The following is an 18,076-nucleotide window of genomic DNA, read 5'->3' as shown; positions in this document are numbered from 1 at the left end:
ATTGCAAAAGCTAACTAAACTAATTTATCACAGCAAGCTAATCAGAATGACAAGGTTGGGTAGGTGACATTCTCCAAAATCTCCAATTTGTTTTTTTTCTTAATCCCCACAGCAATTTATTTTCAGAATAGCAAAGTTTTGCCCAAGAATGTTCCAGAATGTAGTCAAGGTTAACCGTACTGTGAGCTTATTCAATATTTATGATTCTTTTTTATTTGTACTAGGACTTTTTGGGGACTCCAAATGGTCCATTAATCAAACAGAGTGACAAAATAGGCCATTTGACAATTTGTACAGGGGCTGATTTTTTTTATTTTATTTATTTTTTTTTGTTCAAGAGTAAAGGACCAACGTAACTTCATCAACAGTTCCTGATTAATTGTTACAAAGTGTCATCCATAAATTTTCCTTCGATCTAATAATCCTTTCACAAGACTTAACAATATCCCCAGTGATTTGGGTTTTATTGAGGGCTGAGTTCCTGAAGAAGCAGTGACACAAATAGCTCAAGTGAACTGAGACACCTCCGTGGACAGTCTTCACAGCGTTGACAGTTCTGAAATACAATTATCAGTGTGATCTGCTTAAGAATTCATCATCAGTTCCTGCCTTCTGAAGACTTAAAAAAATACTGAGACATACAAAGAAAAAGAGGTGATAAGAAGGCATCATTTTCCTCCAGCCTCATAACTGTAAATTGAAGAAAATTATTTTCTTTGCCTGCAGCTCATTGGCATATAGGCAGCATTATATTATAATTTCATAAGCATAAATCCTTTGAATAAATTTCAGAAGAATAACTGAATTAGAAATGCAAGTAAAGTATCTAAAAAACTTAACTGCACTAGGCAGGAAGAACTAGATGCAAGTAAAACTGGCAAAGGGGAAATTTACTGTCTGCTTGTTTATCCTCTGTCTGGAAAGGGAAGGCTCCCCCACTGCTACTAAGCTAAATTTTAAGGCGAAGAAAAAGTTAGTTTAGAGTACCATTTCCATGCACAGCAGGAAAATGCAAAATGTGTCCCACCCTGCCACCTGGAGATACAACAGGCTTGGGGTTTGTTATAATTATTGCTATTTGTTTATTTATTATTAGTATGTTAAGCATATGGGAGATCAAAAAGGTTCCTTTCAACAGTTCCTTAGCAACAAATCAGTTACTTATTCACACAAAAGTTGCCAAGCATTCTCCTTAAATGAATTCTGGGTTACTTTGTCCCCAGTTTTGTTTCCTTCTGGAGAAGTATGAAGAGTGAGGCTATTGTCCATGGCAAAGGTAAAAGTCGGGATACGTTTACACAGCAGTGTTATTTCAGAATAACATAGCAGTGTTATTCTGAAATAACATAGTTCACATCTATGCTGCAAGTTGTTATTTTGACATAACGTCGAAATTATGGTGAGATGGAGAACTTCTTACTCTGACTCCTGTAACCCTTATTTTATGAGGAGTAAGGGAAGTCGGAGGAAGAGTGTTCATCCTTCAACTTCCTCCTATGTAGACAGTGCCAAAAGCCGAATTAAGCTATTTCGACGTAAGCTACACAACTGACGTAGCAAAATAAGCTACGCAACTTGAGCTATGCTAATTTCGTAGTTTAAGTTGAAATAGCTTATTTCGACTTTTGGCACTGTCTACACAGCATTTATTTTGAGATAGAGCACTCTTCCCCTGACTTCCCTTACTCCTCGTACAATGAGGGTTACAGGAGTTGGAGTAAGCAGTTCTCCAGCTCAACATTATTTCAACATTATGTCAAAATATCTGCTTGTAGTGTAGATGCAGACTATATTATTTCGGAATAACTAACGTTATTCCGAAATAACACTGCTGTGTAGACATAGCCTTACAGACTTCCTGTCTAATTTTGGTCACTTAACAAAATCTGTTGTGGGCTAGCCCACCTGAGCTAACTTGAATCTAGTTAGTGTATGTATGCATAGCAATAAAGGCAGAGCAGTGCAGGGATCAGAGAAGACTTGTGAGAAGAGTATGTATCCAGGGTCTATGATGGCTGTATACTACCCTCACAAAGCAGTTTTCACTGCTGTCACTCACACTAGCTGGATTCAAAGATTTTGCTGTGTGGCTATAACCTTAGTCTTACTGGCTCAGTTACCTACCTGTAAAATGGGACAATACCACTACTCCACTTGTTCAGGTAGCTGTTGGTGTGGGGATTGTGTATAGCTGGCATCTGGCATAACATGGCTCTGCTCTTAGGTTAGCTTGGTGCTACTGTAATACAAGATAATAATAATTCTATGAACCCAGTGGCAAAAGTCCCAGTGAGTTCAGCTGGAGAAGGTGCAATAAGGAACCACATAAGCATTAGGATATTGTTTTCAAAATTGGTTGTCGAAACTCGATGAGAAAATCACACATAGAACAATTACTTCTCTGGTGGTTACTCACCAGGAAGCAGCATGGTCCTAGAGGTAAGTCACCATGACACCATGAGTCAGGTGCCACAGTAAAGTCATGAAACAGCTCTGAGCCTTGGTTTCCCCATAAGTAAAAGATGGGTGATATGGCTTGTTCGCCTTTGCTAAGTGCTTTTTGCAGGGAGCAGAGTGCTGAGTGACATGCTCTAAAAGCTGGGCAACACTTTCTCTATTGTAACTTCTGCATACTCCATGGTCAAAATTTGACAAACATGAACACATGACTAACATACAGGAAGTCATGCTCATAATTAATTATTAATTATTATTATTATTATTATTAATAATAATAATATATTAAAACTTGTTCCATCAAACAGCCACAATAATTAATTAAGCTACACTCTTTTGCTTTGAACTTACAGATGTTTCAACACAAACAGTTCTTTGGTGTGGGCATAAGATGGGGTACGTAACACATTTCAACCTGAAGGGACTATTGAGTGATAATTCCGTCATACTATTTATTGTGTCAACAGTCGGTTTTGTGCTGTACAGGCAAGGAAGCTGCAAGGTCTGTAGCTAAGAATCTTACACCCTGAACCAGACAGAGTCAATACACTTGACACATACGTAATGCATAGGGCCTGATTCTCCATGGCCTTGCACACTGTGTGGTCGGTTATAAAGTGGGTGTAAAACCATTAACTCCAGTACGCTTGTTTTAAGGTCCATATCTTCTCTACCCATGAAAAAATTTGTAGGAGAATGGTCTGAAGAAGGAAGTCTCTGTAAGGATTCCCTTATGACAAACTCCTCAACATGTCCCACTAGGGCCCAGGGGATGTTGTCTGCTATGGACAAGGCTATGGGGGGTCTGCTCCCAAATCTGGTGGATTTGGTCCTTTCAGGCTTTCCTGCACTTAAATACAACCTCTTCCAGAACTCCACCCCATGGTGTGGCGCTTCTGATTTGCTGTGTAACTCTTTCTCTCTCTGAAGGGACCAGTATAGCATTTAACACAGCAACACGCATTGCTCAGAATCTAACACATTATCGTTCCTTAACTTATACATATAAGCACAAGACCATACCGATCCTTTAGAAAACAGTAACGATCCTAACTGCCATGTCCTGCCTCAGTTTCCTCCCACATTCTTTGGGATGGGGTCAGAGTCCCTTAGGTGGTTCAGTGTCCTGCTTCAGGGCATGGCTTAAGGACTGGAATCGAGGGCCTTCTTCACCCTAATCCAGCTTACTCCCTTCTTCTTTCTTCCTTCCTGGCTCTCTATTTAACGCCCTGTCCAATACTTGGCTTTCTTAGTTCTGTCTTTGGGATAAATTTCCACTGCTCTGCTCTTTCCCTCTCCCTTCAGGCAGTTGAGATAAAAATAGTTTTCCAAGGATGCCTACTACTGTGACCAAACTATCATTGTTAAAAGTTAAGTTCCTTTTTATTGTCCTCACCCTAAGGAAGACATGCTTTTCATGCTGGTAAGGCACATACAGAAAGGCCTTCAGGACACAACCATTGTGACAGTAACACTTTGTCAGACTGGAATGCCAAGGTTTGTGCAGAAAAATCCCCAGACCATCAAAAAAATAACAACCCAAAACCGTTGATTTTATTAGTTAAAAAAAAAGCAGAGGAATTTCAAACCCACATGAGGCATCACGCTCTCTGTCCTCAAACAAAGAATACAGCACTTGACACGAGGTGATATCATTACTGTCAGCCCTAGTGGGCTCTGCAGCTTGGGCGGCCTTGACAGCCACCAGTGTTTTTTTTCTGTGGGGCCCATCCACTCCTTCGCAGGTGCAAGATGTGATAAGAGGAGCATCTAGTTGTAAGCCTGGGGTGTTTGCAAGACTGTGGGTTGCCTCGTTTGTGCATTTTATTTATTTATTTATTTACTTACTTATTGGGGGGAGGGCTGTCACTTTTTTCATCAATTTAATTAGATACAATTTGTCTCAGCTTTTCTGCACAGCGTTTGTTTACTTTCTCATCAGGACCGACACAGGCCAATTAGTGTAGCGTAATTGTTTAACCTAGTCAGTGTGCTGTACTGGATAGAGCGCAATGCTTGCTGAGACAGACGGAGGGAGGGAGGGATGAAGAAGCAGTAATAGGCCTGGAGATGGTGTAAGGTTCTTCAGAAATCACTGACATGATACTGTACTCTGGAAGCGTAAGTTCCTCTGACATGCCAGCAGTCCTGATTCCTTGTTCTCTGTCACCACTATCATGGTAGGATCAATTTCCAAAGCTAATTCTTCAATTCCATCATGCCCAAAGCACTGAGCTGCATTAATTCCTTCCTGGGATGCCCCCTGAAAGCAAAATCCACTGCAACCATAGAAACTAGAGGACTTAAGTGATGTGTCATGTACATGTGCGCCCCTGTTTTCAATACCTTTTCCAAGAACACAACGTGAGAGTCTGTGAGAAGGTTTATTTCATTCTTCTTTCCCGTATATCTTTACACACAGACGGAATCAACTGTGGATGACTAATGAATACTTATTCCTTTTTCTGATGTTATGCAGCACTTCTTGAAGAATGATGCTATTTGTACTGTAAGCAAAGTTGTGGCGAAATCCAGGGCTGGCCTTACCATGAGGTGAACTGAGGCGGCCGCCTCAGGTGCCAGACTGGGGGTAGGGGGAGGCGTCACTAGGACCCAGAGAATTGAGACCTTTCAAAGTTTTGGCCCAAGCGAGGGGGGATGGGGATGTCATTTGAGCTCCCCACTTCAGGTGCCAAAATGTTGTGGGCCAGCTCTGGCGAAATCCAAAAACGGGTAGTAACTTTGGTACACTAGGAAGCCAACTGCTAAGAATTGGTATCTCAGAAGAAGGGGGTAAGTGGAGGAGAAGTCAGTAACTGAGTTCTGAATGACAAGATGTTCAGCATTGCTTCAATTCTATTGCTCAATTCAAATGGTGAGCAATGGCAAATAACATAGAGTGGCAGCATTCTTTGGAAGCAGTTTAGTATGATTCTGGGAGAGCTGTTGATTTTTTTTATGGGGAGAGAGAAGGCCAGACTGAGATAGTTCACCCAGGGATCCATTGTAAAAGAACGCTGACACTGTTTGCTATAGTTACAGCAGATACAGTAGCAACAGGATGCATTTTAAATGAAAGCAGAGTCAAACAAGGAAAGAGACACCTCTCCTTTCTTTCTTTTTCCTCTCCTTCTTTCTTTCGTCTTTTAAATCAGTCTGATGTTGTGATTAACTTGCATTTTGCAGCACAGTTGATATGACAGTCAACCAAATTAATCCCATTATGCAAAATCCAGTTCACAAGTGGCTTTGCCTCTTTTTTTTTGAAAATTATGTCAATTTTCTCATAAATTGGAGAGACCATGTCAGCTTTCTGTACTGCACATAGTCTCTATTCTGTGCTGCATGTCTATATTTCTTTAAAGCACATCTTATATACACATCTTAGCTCACTGGCACAAATTAAGATTCATAACTGTAATGCTGATGTTTCTGTTTATATGGGGCTTATATGAGAATTGCCATTAGTTTTGGCATTCATTTTCATTCTTCTATTTTACATTATACCAACTATAGGGGAAAAAAGATTAGGAGCTTTAAAAACTAATCAATCCAGACACCTAAAATAAAAATTCCTAATTATTTTAATACTGGAAATGTGATTTTCTCTTGCATGCTTTTTTTTCCTGCTCAAAGGAATTTACAGTCCTTGGTAACTAGCCTCTTACGGACTCCCTGGTATGTGCCTAGCATCAAGCAGCTGTATCAGTAGAAATCTCCACAACTGCTATTCTCTTGGCTGAGTGTGGCCATGCTGTAGGTGGCCAAAACTGTTTGGCACTGACCAAGCTCTGTGAATTCCCTGCATCCAACCTACTTGTCAAATTAAAACCTTTCCTGCTTTGAGCTGAGGAACAGCCGTGACGCTGAGGGTTCTTGCACTCTAGCCCTTTGTCACCAGCACAGCGAGTCTCCAACATCTGTTCACTGGACTCCACTTTTGCACCTTGTTCATTTTTACTGCAGCAGAGCCCCTGCATCCTCAGCACAGAACCTAGATGTTGCTTTTAACAAGTGTCTCTGATTTAAAAAAAAATGAAGTTGAGGGTCCAAGGGCTAAATTACTGACTGGGAGAGAGGGAGAGAGAGAGAGTATATTTACATGGTTATTCTTTTTCATGTGCTATTTTTTATCCTGGTAATGCTTTCTCATACAGTGAATTGTTGACTTTTTTCCACATGCTTTAGATTTATTAGACATGTGTCAAGTTGTCAGCCTCCTGCCGTTTGCATTTGTGTCCACCTTGCAAACAGCCGGGAAATTTTTTTCTCCCCTCTCCCTCTTTCTCTCCCGTGAATGTTCACTTCTTGGCAGTTCTGAAACAAATTTTGAACAGTTGCTGTTCCTATTGATAGTGATAGTTTGATGTTCAAAAACGAAGGGGGTTTCAATGTTCCTCAAGTTTCTGACACATTCTGTCATACCATATCACATCCCATCCTGATGCATCAAAAACAACAATAAAAAAGGGAGGGCATAAACCACACTGTTCACACACAGATCACGAGCCACTGATGAACACCCACCCATCTGTTCACCATTTCATTCCCTTTGTTCTATCTTTATTATATGTATTCTTCAAAAAAAATGAATTTCCTCCACTTCAGCAAAACTGCAGCTAACTCTTCTTAATCTGTTTGAACTAACTGCAAGAATCTCTGTGTTTCCCCCTTTTACCACCACCCATGAATGGAGCTCAGTGACACCTGAAAAAAAATAATTCAGGGAATGAAGCCTCAAAGAACAGTGTCTCCAAGCCTCTTGGGGGAAGGGCAAAAATGCCCAACAGCGCTGAAGGTAAAAGGAAAGAATTTCAAATTGTGAATCTTGAAAGCAGAGATGGGCTCAAGTTGCAAAAATGGGAAGGAAATGCTCTGTGTTATGTGTCATGGTTATTATTATTTGTACTACAATAGTGCTCAATGCTTCTGGAACTAGTGGAGTGTGGGGTGCTGTCACATGCCTCTAGCTTGATGGAGTAACACTAATGCATGGTTTCCATCAGCCCCTACCCCCCCTAAAAAAATTGTACCAGCTCCCTAGTAGTGTTCTTATTTCTCAGTAAAAATCTGGGGTCTGTTGAGCCCTTGCCTGAAGATTAGTGGATTGTTATTTCTAGCACCCAAAAATGTTTAGGGATTTTAAAATTTGGAGTTTTGGGAATAGATTCAAAATTTAGTTCCAGGTTCAGAGTTCATGTCCTCCACCCAAAGTTTCGAGGTGCTTGGCTCTGGTTATCTAGCTTGAGAGTATCTCTAATCGATGGTAGTTCAGTACTTTCCTTCACTCCTAACCTTGCTCGCTTCTCTCATCCCAAAAGTGCATTCATTGTGCACCTTTCGCCAATATTCAAGTGTCTTAAAAGAGAGGTGGCCTCAGCCACTTGAATACCTTTAGCTCTATCTACTGGATTGACTTTTGGTCCTTGTCAAGCTCCATGTTTTTCAGAAATACTCCATGCAGAAAAGGTATCTCAACACTAGAAATGCTGATCAGTTTGCTGGTACTGAAATGTCACTTCTCCAGTTACATGTGTCAGAGGGATTCATTCTGGGAATAACACTAGGCAGGTAAAAAGGGAGTGCTGCAATACTCCTATAGCAGCAACAAGAGAACATCAGAATATGAATCCAAGGTGCTTGACTCCAAATATCCAGATCCCTGATCTGTGAGCGAAAGGTGCATTGCCATTAGATCAGTCAGTAGAGACAACTATTAGAAACAAAGATCCAATCTTCATAAGAATGGCCATACTGGGTCAGACCAAAGGTCCATCTACCCCAGTATCCTGTCTGCTGACAGTGGCCAATATCAGATGCCCCAGAGAGAGGGATCACAACAGGTAATCCTCACATAATCCCTCCCCTGTCACCCACAACCAGAGAAACAGAGGCTATGGACACCATTCCTACCCATCCTGGCTAATAGCCATGAATCTATCTAGCTCTTTCTTGAACCCTGTTAAAGTTCTAGCCTTCACCGCATCCTCTGGCAAGGAGTCCCACAGGTTGACTATGTGCCGAGTGAAGAAAAGTGCAACCATCACGTTTCACAGGACAGGTGGAGGGACAAAGGTAAACGGATGTTACCCTTGTTGTTCCCTAGTCCTCAAGGAACCAGTTCCTACCTACTGCACCTGGCTTGGAGCCCGCAATGGCACTAGAATTCAAACCAAACTCCAGTCCCCAGATATGCTCCTGACAGCCCCAAAGACCAAGGGACTGGGAAGAGAGGTGGTGTAGTGCTAGCAATGCCAGCTGTATCAAACTATAGTATTTCCTTTACGGGAGACCTCCGCTGGTCACTGAGGCCAACTTTTAAGTCTGAAAATGCAAATTCCAATTCAAAAGCCACCCAGTTATCAAATCTCATTGTGCTATGTGGGGTCATTTCCTGAGATGGGGGAGGAGGAATATTCCTCCCAACCTGGGAGCACTTTCCATTCTATCCCTGAAGTCTTATAACCAAGGCAGCTGTTGGGGGTAGAGGAGTGGGGGGGGGGGGGGTTGAGAGGATAGCACCTGTATTTCAAAGGATGACCAAGTGATGATGCAAAGTATCTCTGAAGTGCAACAGAATACAAGACTTCTGCTGCTGCAATCTAAACATTTATGCCACAGTGATGGGTGCGGTTTCCTATCCCCAAAGGCCTTCTCAAGTGCAAAAGCCTGGAAATGACACTGATGTACTGACAGAAGGATTCATGCAATATCTCTGTATTCTCTGCATCTGCCTTCACTTCTGTTGTACGTTCAGCCAGTGTGGATTATTACAAACATCTTCACATGTACATTACACCCCAACTCATAGGCTGCTATGCTCTGCAGACTAAACATTCAGTCTGCCAGCAATTGTGTTATGCCAGCCAAGATGCAAACCTGAACCATATGGGAAGAAGAGGGACCCATTGATTCCACGTTGCTATCTCCCTTCTTATCACTCTGGTTTCCTTATGCTGAAAGGGATCAGCTCTTTCTGTAAGACAGAATGGGACAGCATAGGAAAAAGGCTATTGGAGAAAACCACTCTGGGGTGGTTTTTTTTAATCTTAGTGCAAAATGTTTACCCACTGTTTGCTGATCAAACATAAGGTTTCACAAAATGTTGCAATAAAATAAACAGAAAACATTTAAAAATCTGTGCTGCAGTTTTAGCCAAAATGGCAAGGAGCAACAGAAACTCACTCTGTCTCAGTGACTGAGGATATATTTTCTGAGAGGGAAAAAGTGAAATAATCTACAAGTTGAACCTCTCTAATCCAGCACCCTCGGACGAGAGAATTTACCAAACCACTGGAGGTCAGTATTATCTGGGCTCTTAGAAGACATTTAGGGGTAAATTAGAGCAAAATAACAGCACAGAACAGTGAGAGCCAAGACTGGTGGCTGTAAACAAATTTTATGGGACTGTGGGAAACTTGGTCACACCCATGATAAGTAGACATACTGCTAACTAAAATCATGCCAGACCACGGAGGTTGCCGAACGAGAGAGTCCTGCATTGCTCAACCTATTAGGAAAGTTGAAAATATGTTTGTACTTAACATTGGCTTGTACCAAATAAAATATGTTGTTAACTTGGTTTAAAAATTGAGCTCTCTCTCTGAGGGCAGTTTTGCATCCAGAAGTGAAATTCTACCTGTACAGAAGGGCAGGAAGAGACCCATGCACTGTTTAAGCATTCAGATAGGGAATAAGTGGAAATTAAGTGGTGCATAGGCCTGGTTTTGGACCAACAAATTGTGAACTTTAAATCATTCATGTTGTTAAAAAGAACACAGGAACTGCCATACCACTTCGATCTAGTCTGGGCAAGCCATTTGTTTGGTTTTAAGCCTGACAGTCCTGTTTTTGTGTGGTTTGTCCTCTGTCCGGTATTGAGACAAAATGGGAAGGGGTTTGGTCTAGTATCATAGGCTGAGGATGGCATTTTGAGGAACACACTGCCCCATCTCCACTGGAATAACCTCACACAGACACAATCCAGGGTCTGTGGGGATGCATAAGGGGCTGTCTCTGACAGTGGCTGGTAGCAGATGCTTCAGATGGAGGTGCAAGAAACTCTGTAACAGATAATTACGTAATTATCCAACAACCTGCCCACAGAATATGTTGTTCTGGTAATTCACCATGGGTATGTAGTTTTAATATTTAGACTCTAAGAGCCTGATAAAAACCTCACTGACATCAATGAGAACCTTTACATTGACTTCAGTTGGCTCAGGCTTTGGATCAGACTCCAATGGCTTTAGATCAGGCTCTTAACGATCAATTCCTCTGCAACAATGTGTTAGGAGGACAGCTGCAGTTTTCCTATTTAACAAACCCAAATATTAGTGCCAATCAGGTAATACAGACATGTGTGTGTGCGCGCGCGCACACACACTCTCTCTCTCTCTCTCTCTCTCTCTCTCTCTTCCTTTGAGAGTTACTTACAGCGGTATTTGAAAAACAAGTGAGCCATATCTCAGAGTTGGGAGATATGCCTGAAACCAGGAAAAATTGATATGTTTTCATATTCACTGCCAGATACTGCACAGCTACATGGCTATATGCAGAAAGAGGACAATATGCATCTTATCATGCCGATGACAGATTCCACACCGGCTTTAAAGGAATAAATCATTAATTTAAATAATGGATTTTCTGTTTTCTACACAAGCTTTTTTTTTTTTTTTTTTTTTATAAAGGATTCTACTCCCATCTCAATGGAAAGACAAAAGTCTTTCAATATATGGCCCAAACAGATGCAACTGAGAAAACCCTGCTTGGGGATTAGCAGTTTTGATGCTATTTGGTTGAGTTGTTTCAGAGTCTTTTTAACCACTACTAGTTTTGTCAATGGGATGTTCTGGACAAATCCAATAGACTTTAGGACAGAGAACAAAAAAAATTGGCCTCTCTCCTTTAAATCTAATAGACTGTGTTGAAGCTGTGTTGAGCCAGTATTAGGTTCCCAGCTGCTGCAGAGGTTCTGTAAACTGATGCTGTGCCTCAGATGCAATGTTTAATCCAGATTCAGGAGAGCCCCACAATTGGTTTTTTTGCAAGGATACAGAATTCAGTCTCCGTACTTTGCATGTTGTCATCGCCCTTTCCTCCACAGCTCTTCCTCAAGGTGTTCCTAGATCTGTCCATTTACCGACACTTCCTCCAGTAGGAAAACACAGAACTTCAACTCTTTGAGGTAGGCATATTTTCTGTGTCTTTGTACAGAGCCTAGTAAAATGGGGCTTTGATCTCAGTTTCAGCCTTAAGAATTACCATAGTAAATAATAATAGGAATCATGTAACACTAGTTACAACAAAGACAGACAGGATTTTGACAGAGATGAGCTGAAGAGCCAGCCTTTGGCTCTGGATCAAGTTGAGCTGAGGGCTGAATTAAAGGTGAGAGTCTCATTTTGTAATGCTGAAACGGTGAGTTGTTCTGTAGCAATTTATAGTACATCCAATGCTACAGAAAAAAAAAGCCATTTTGGATCTATATCCAACTCAGAACCACGACCATAAATTCAGACTCTGAGTAGGGGTCTGGTTAAAAATGCTCACCCCAACCACAAAATTCAGATACACTGAAATTTGAGGTTCTGGCTTTTCCCCACACGTCTATTATTTTAAACATCTCAGAGTTGTAGCTGTGTTAGTCTGTAACTTTAAAAACAATGAGTAGTCCTGTAGCACCTTAGAGACTAACAAAAATACACATTTAATAGTATGAGCTTTTGTGGGCAAAACCCACTTCCTCAGATGAGCATTTTTTTCCACAAAAGCTCATGAAACAATAGATAGATAGATAGATAGATAGATAGATAGATAGATAGATAGATAGATAGATAGAATACTAACAAATATTTATTTATTAATTAATAAATATTTGTTAGTCTCTATGGGTATGTCTACACTATGGGATAAGGTCAAATTAAGATATGCAATTTCAGCTACATTAATTGCATAGCTGAAGTCCAAGTACCTTAACTTTTGGCACTGTCCACACTGCAGGAACTGGAAGGGAGAACACTAGGGGCGGCCCGTGAGCCTAGGCAAACTAGGCAGTTGCCTAGGGCACTGCCGGCCCGGGCGCTCGATGATGATGTCACAGCCATTGATGGCCATTGCAGCCAGTCTCGTGCTGTTCCTGGAGAACACTCTCCCTCTGACTTCCCTTACTCCTTGCGGAAGCAGGACTACAAGCATCGACCAGAGTGCCCCTGTCACTTCGAATTAGCATGTCTTCACTAGACCCACTAGTTCAAACTCTGGAAGATCAACAGTGGCAGCTTCGATCTTTTCTGCAGTGTAGACATACCCTAAGGTACTACAGGACTACTTGTTATCTATTATTTTAACATTTTTTAAACTAAAGCTCCTCAGTTTACATATAACTATAGTACATGTTCCTTTGATGGGTAAGATCTGACTGAAAGAATCAGATTGCTACAGTGGTAGAGGGACAGATAGAGGGACAGCCTTGTAAAAGCCAGGTGTGTAGCATAGACAAGCGCTCAAATTGTGGTCTATGAACCCCCACTGTTTTTGAGAGAGAAGCAGTTAGGAATTAGGGTGTTTCAATGCAAGGTTGACTTATATCACATATTTTCAGTTAAGAAGTGGAGCATAGAATGACTAAAAAAGAGAAATGCTAATCTAGGTAATTTTTGAGAACTTGACTGACATACAAGATCATAGAAGTGAGACATGGAAAAGACTCACTAAATCAGAGCCAATACCCTGATTTAGATATGACTTACAGGTGTCAGACAAACCACTAATTATTAGGTCAATTAGGTGCTCAGACACACTCCTGTGTCATCCATGCAAAACTCTTGAAAGTTGATTAGCAGTCAGCTTCCTGCTCATCAATTTTCAAGTCTATCACAGCTTTTTAAATGTTGCTTACATTTTTTAAATGTTATCTAAAGCCAGGGTAAAATAAAACCATGGAAAAGATTAGGTAGGATCCAAGAATTTTTTTAAAACAAAAGATTTAAATGAGAAAACCTATCTCAGCTCCCAGTACCATTCTAGACTAATTTTCAAGGTTAACACAAAAGGGTGAGATGAAGGGACTCATTAATTAAGTTATCTCAATTGTTAACAAATATTTTATTCAGATTTCCTCTCTTTCACTCTTTGCAAGCAGTCCAGTGAAAGATTTCAATTTTCTCAAATTGTTTATTCCAAATTATTCACTGAAAAATATCGACAAATTATTTTTCATTTGTAGCTTGTTTGCATGTGAGTGATTTAAAGTATTTGATACCTAGAAAAGAAGCTGTTTTCACTGGATAGCTAGACCATGTGGTATATTTCTGCTTCCTTGTTGGATAAACATAACTCCCAGAACTCTGGTGCAAATACATGCAATTAGGCGTTTCCAATTTGCTTTGTTCACATAAGCTTAAAAAGCTTAAAATGTTATATACTTAAAATTCACTGTTTCAGCAAATATTCCCAACAGTAAACACATTTGCTATAATGTTGGAGGAAAGCAAGTACCAAAGGGGTGTGAATGCAGTCACAGTAAATTAGTTTAACATTTGATTAATATTTAATTCATTTTAATTAATGCTCACTTTTTTTGTAGTATTCACCCAGCTCTTCTAATGAAGGCTCTTATCCAGTTAGCAATGGCTTCCAAAAATTCTGCTGTGATGTCACTGAAATTCGGACATGAATCAAGAAATGTACTTAATTATCTTGACAAGAGAACCACACAAGCCCAACCCTGGGCCTCCCCACTGAAGTCAGTGTCTAAGCAAATTCCTTCATTCCCTTGAAGCTCTCTTCCAGTGCCTCCCATTAAACTGGTCAGGCACATCCATCCATCCATCCATCCATCCATCCATCCATCCAGGGTGACTGATGTCGAGAAGATTGCATAGGGACCCACACTGCGGAGAAAAAAAAAGGAAGAGCATTACTTCTGGGTGGAGCACTTAAACAAAACACAACAGTTACCAAGTTCCATGGACTGTTTACACATCAAGGAAGATGAATTTATAGAGCTCATAAGAATTTCATTTAACTTTTCTCTTCTGTGGGTAGAGGTAAGAGAAACTGCTCACTGACTTGAAATAAGAGACACAGTAAATGCATCTCTCAAAGTTTTCATTCTTAATATATCAGTAGCTTTTCAGTTCATTACAGTGTTATTAGTCAGTCTTCATAAAAATGTTATGCATCTTCATTAAAAATGGAAGTTCACATTTTATGTTCCTATAAAAAGGGGTTTTGGTAGCTTTGATTAATTTCTTCACTTACAGTGAACTTTACAGCAAATTGGACAGTGCAATTCAGTTCCGATTTCTATATATTTTTGTTGTTGGTAGAAAATCGATATAATTCATAGTTAATCATATTGCTTTTTCAAGAGATATTTAAGAAATAATATCCTGAGGTAATGACTGCATGGCTTAATTATTAATGCTGTACTTTCAGGCATGACAGTATGCATCCCTTTTATCAAGCTTGACTTCTATCAAAAAATATTTCTCCTCTCTAAACCTTGTTACACATGCTGTAGAAGTGTTGTCTAAATTGTATACGGTCATGTAGCTGTGCTGTGAAACAGCAGCACCTGTTATTACCACTTTACTTTACAGGTCTGTCATCATTTTCAGGATTAGTCCTGATTTTGAAAGAGTTTCCTAGCACAACTATAAAAACAATGACCGGTAAGTTTTAGCATGGAGTGAGTGCTAATTTTAAATCCAAATTTCATGTAAATTTGGTAGGCAATTTTGACATTATGCTAGCTCAAGGTGAGCAAGACATACGAATACATAAAACATTATGGGTTCTGATCCCCATCCTGCAGTGGTTCATTTTTTACAAAGTGATCCTGAAACTAACATAGCTGGCCTCAGGACGACCACACCAAATCTAAGGGGATTCTTCATTTTTGTAGCAAGCACCGGGACATAGTTGGAGTTTCTTTGTGACTTGGGAATCCCTGATTACTGCATCAAGAATTATTTAGACAAGTTAGATGTCATTGAGTCATCTATGCCTTTAGAAATACATCCTAAAATACTAGAAGAACTGGCTGAAGAGATCTCTAATCCATTAACAATTATCTTTGACAACTCATGGAGGATAGAAGAAATCCCAGAGGACTGAAAAAGGGCAAAAATAATACCTAACTATGAAAAAGGGAATAAGGACAATCCTAGGAATTATAGACTAGTCAGATGAACTTTGATATTAAGAAAGATAATGGAGCAAATAATCAAACCATCAGTTTGTACACATCTAGAAGATAATAAGATGATAAGTAACCATCAGAAGGATTTGTCAAGAACCAATTATGTCAAACCACATTAATACAGGCTGCCAAGGAAGGACTACTGCAGAACAGGATCTGGGGCCTCTAGCGGATCACAGACTAAATATAAGTCAACAATGAAATACTGTGGCAAAAAAGCAAACGTTCTGGGATGAATTACCAGGAGTGATGTAAGCAAGAGACAAGTAGTAAATCTGCTACTTTACTTAGCATCACAGGGGCTGACAGGCTGTGGGGCGCAGGAGTACAGCAGGGAGCAGCACGACTCTGGCAGCTGGAGACCCTGGAGCGCTTGTCCAGAGCCTGCCCGTCCATGCTGCTGTCAGCCCCTCTTGACCCCTGCTCCACTTATCTCCCACCCCAGCACTGTCATCCACCAGGAGAGGTAAGTTACCATCAGCGCCGATAGACACATGGGCTTGTTTCTCTTCTCCCTTACACCAGGGGGAGGGAAGGGCCAGCTCTGCACTCCCAGAATGGACAGGACCATGGGTAGAAGAAGCTGGGCTAGGGGCAGCCAGCCCTCAGCACTGCATGAAGCGCTGTGCCCCCAGCCAGCCCTCAGCACTGCACGAAGCGCTGTGCCCCCAGCCAGCCCTCAGCACTGCCCAGCCCGCACCACATGGGGCCGGTTGCAGCCCGTCAATACAGGCAACCTAGGCATTCGCCTAGGGCACCAAGATAAACAGCCATTAAGGGCTTTGGAGGTGGGGGCGCCGATCGTGTGTTTCACCTAAGGCACCAGTTGCCGGCAGCTCGTCTAGGGCCGCTCCTGCATGGGGCTCCAGCAGAATTGTAAAGGGCTCAGGGCTCTGGCTGCTGACGCTGCTTTTTGAATCATCAGGCTTTGGAGCAGTTGCATCTTTTGCTTCCCCCTCTCTCCCTCAGCTGGTCTGCCTAGCACTGACAAAGTGTCGGCTGGAGTATTGTGCCCGGTTGTGGGCATCACACTTTGGGAAAGCTGTGGACAAATTGAAGGAAGTCCAGAGGATGACAGTAAAAATAGCTGACAGTCTAGAGGACTTGGCCGAAGAAGAAAGTCTGAAAACACTTGGTTTGTTTAGGCTGTAGAGAAGAACACTGAGGAGGGACATGACAACAGTCCTCAAGTATGTAAAAGGTTGTTATACAGAGGACAGTGATAAATTGTTCTCTTTATCCACTGAAGACAGTGGAAGAAGCAATGAGCATAAATTGCAGCAAGGGAGAGATTTAGGTTAGACATGAGGAAAAACTTCCTAACTGTCAGGGTGGTTAAGCACTAAAACAAATTACCTAGGGAAGTTGTAGAATCTCCATCACTGGAGGTTTTTCAGAATAGGTCAGACATACACTTGTCAGGGACAGTCTAGATAATACTTAGTACTACCTCCATGCAGGGGACTGGATTAGATGACCTACTGAGGTCACTTTCACTTCTACATTCTTATGCTCAGCCATTTGGGCCACTATAACTTTAAGCAGTTTTCAAAGTCCATTAACTTATCCTGAAGGCACTGGCCAGGTACATATGATCTGAGGAGCACACAGGTGACCTTTTCACATATCTCCACTTGAGCTGTATGTGGCCTCAGCTGCATCTGAGACTGAGAACAATTGTATCCATTCTCCTGACATTGGGAGTGAGGGAAGACTCTGCCTAATCAAGGACATTGTTTTCCCAGTAAAGTATATGATTATCTTAGAATCCTAGGGCTGGAAGAGACATCAGGAAGTCATCGAGTCCCACCCCTACCCAAAGCAGGACCAACCCTAACTAAATCATCCCAGCCAGGACTTTGTCAAGCCAAGACTTAAAAACTGTAAATCTGATTCTCGACACTGTCACTATGGAGTTCGCATAGGTGTTAGTTCACTGATTTTTAACAAGAGTAAAATTGTCGAAGAGTAAAGTCTCTGAATTTGGCTTTTAGTAATAAGTAAGTAAATCCCAAAGGAAATACTAACTCCATGATATACTGAGTTAATCCAGTCTAGGAAGAAGAAGAAATAAGTCTGAGCCCATTTTGAAGGGTAATATCCTACATGCCAGAACTATGTAGAATGAGCTCTTTAGTATATGGACAATTCCATATGTGAAAAGGCAAACAAATATACATTTTGAGGAGGTGCTCCAGAGGCAGATGAACTGGGAAAAGGAGATTGAACATAAGAAGTTTGTGAACAGGGGTCTGTTTCCATTTGCTAGAAGAATGAACATCTGCAGGAGCTTCTTTGTTATTAGTGCAGTTTCAGAAGCCATTTTGAGAGTCCAGCTGTAAATTGGCTATAAACACTAGCCAAATGCAAGGGGAGTGGTTTCCACTTTGGTCTCTGTGTTTATTGTTTCTG

At 41.1% G+C, this 18,076-nt stretch overlaps 2 long non-coding RNA genes across 3 annotated transcripts in view; one reads left to right on the top strand and one right to left on the bottom strand.

Moving 5' to 3' along the window:
* Window positions 1–307: 307 nt before the first annotated feature.
* The window catches only part of LOC142827139 (uncharacterized), a 37,572-nt gene continuing 19,803 nt past the window's right edge, over window positions 308–18,076 (bottom strand). Inside the window, exons 2-5 of one of the 2 annotated variants that reach the window (XR_012901591.1) lie at window positions 14,034–14,351; window positions 9,337–9,433; window positions 2,125–2,239; window positions 308–556 (exon numbers count right to left, since the gene is read on the bottom strand). This is a non-coding gene — a long non-coding RNA (uncharacterized LOC142827139). Of the gene's footprint in view, window positions 557–2,124; window positions 2,240–9,336; window positions 9,434–14,033; window positions 14,352–18,076 lie in introns of those variants that run through there. The other variant, XR_012901590.1, reaches the window with a different exon arrangement.
* LOC142827140 (uncharacterized) overlaps window positions 9,612–18,076 on the top strand; it is a 49,506-nt gene continuing 41,041 nt past the window's right edge. The window contains exons 1-3 of the long non-coding RNA XR_012901592.1: window positions 9,612–9,756; window positions 11,564–11,644; window positions 14,045–14,507. This is a non-coding gene — a long non-coding RNA (uncharacterized LOC142827140). The remainder of the gene's footprint in view (window positions 9,757–11,563; window positions 11,645–14,044; window positions 14,508–18,076) is intronic.

The sequence above is a fragment of the Pelodiscus sinensis genome, chromosome 2 (assembly GCF_049634645.1).
Source record: "Pelodiscus sinensis isolate JC-2024 chromosome 2, ASM4963464v1, whole genome shotgun sequence".
Classification (NCBI taxonomy): Eukaryota; Metazoa; Chordata; order Testudines; family Trionychidae; genus Pelodiscus; species Pelodiscus sinensis.
Note: the sequence above shows the minus strand (reverse complement) of the source record. Positions and strands in the feature narration are given on the sequence as shown.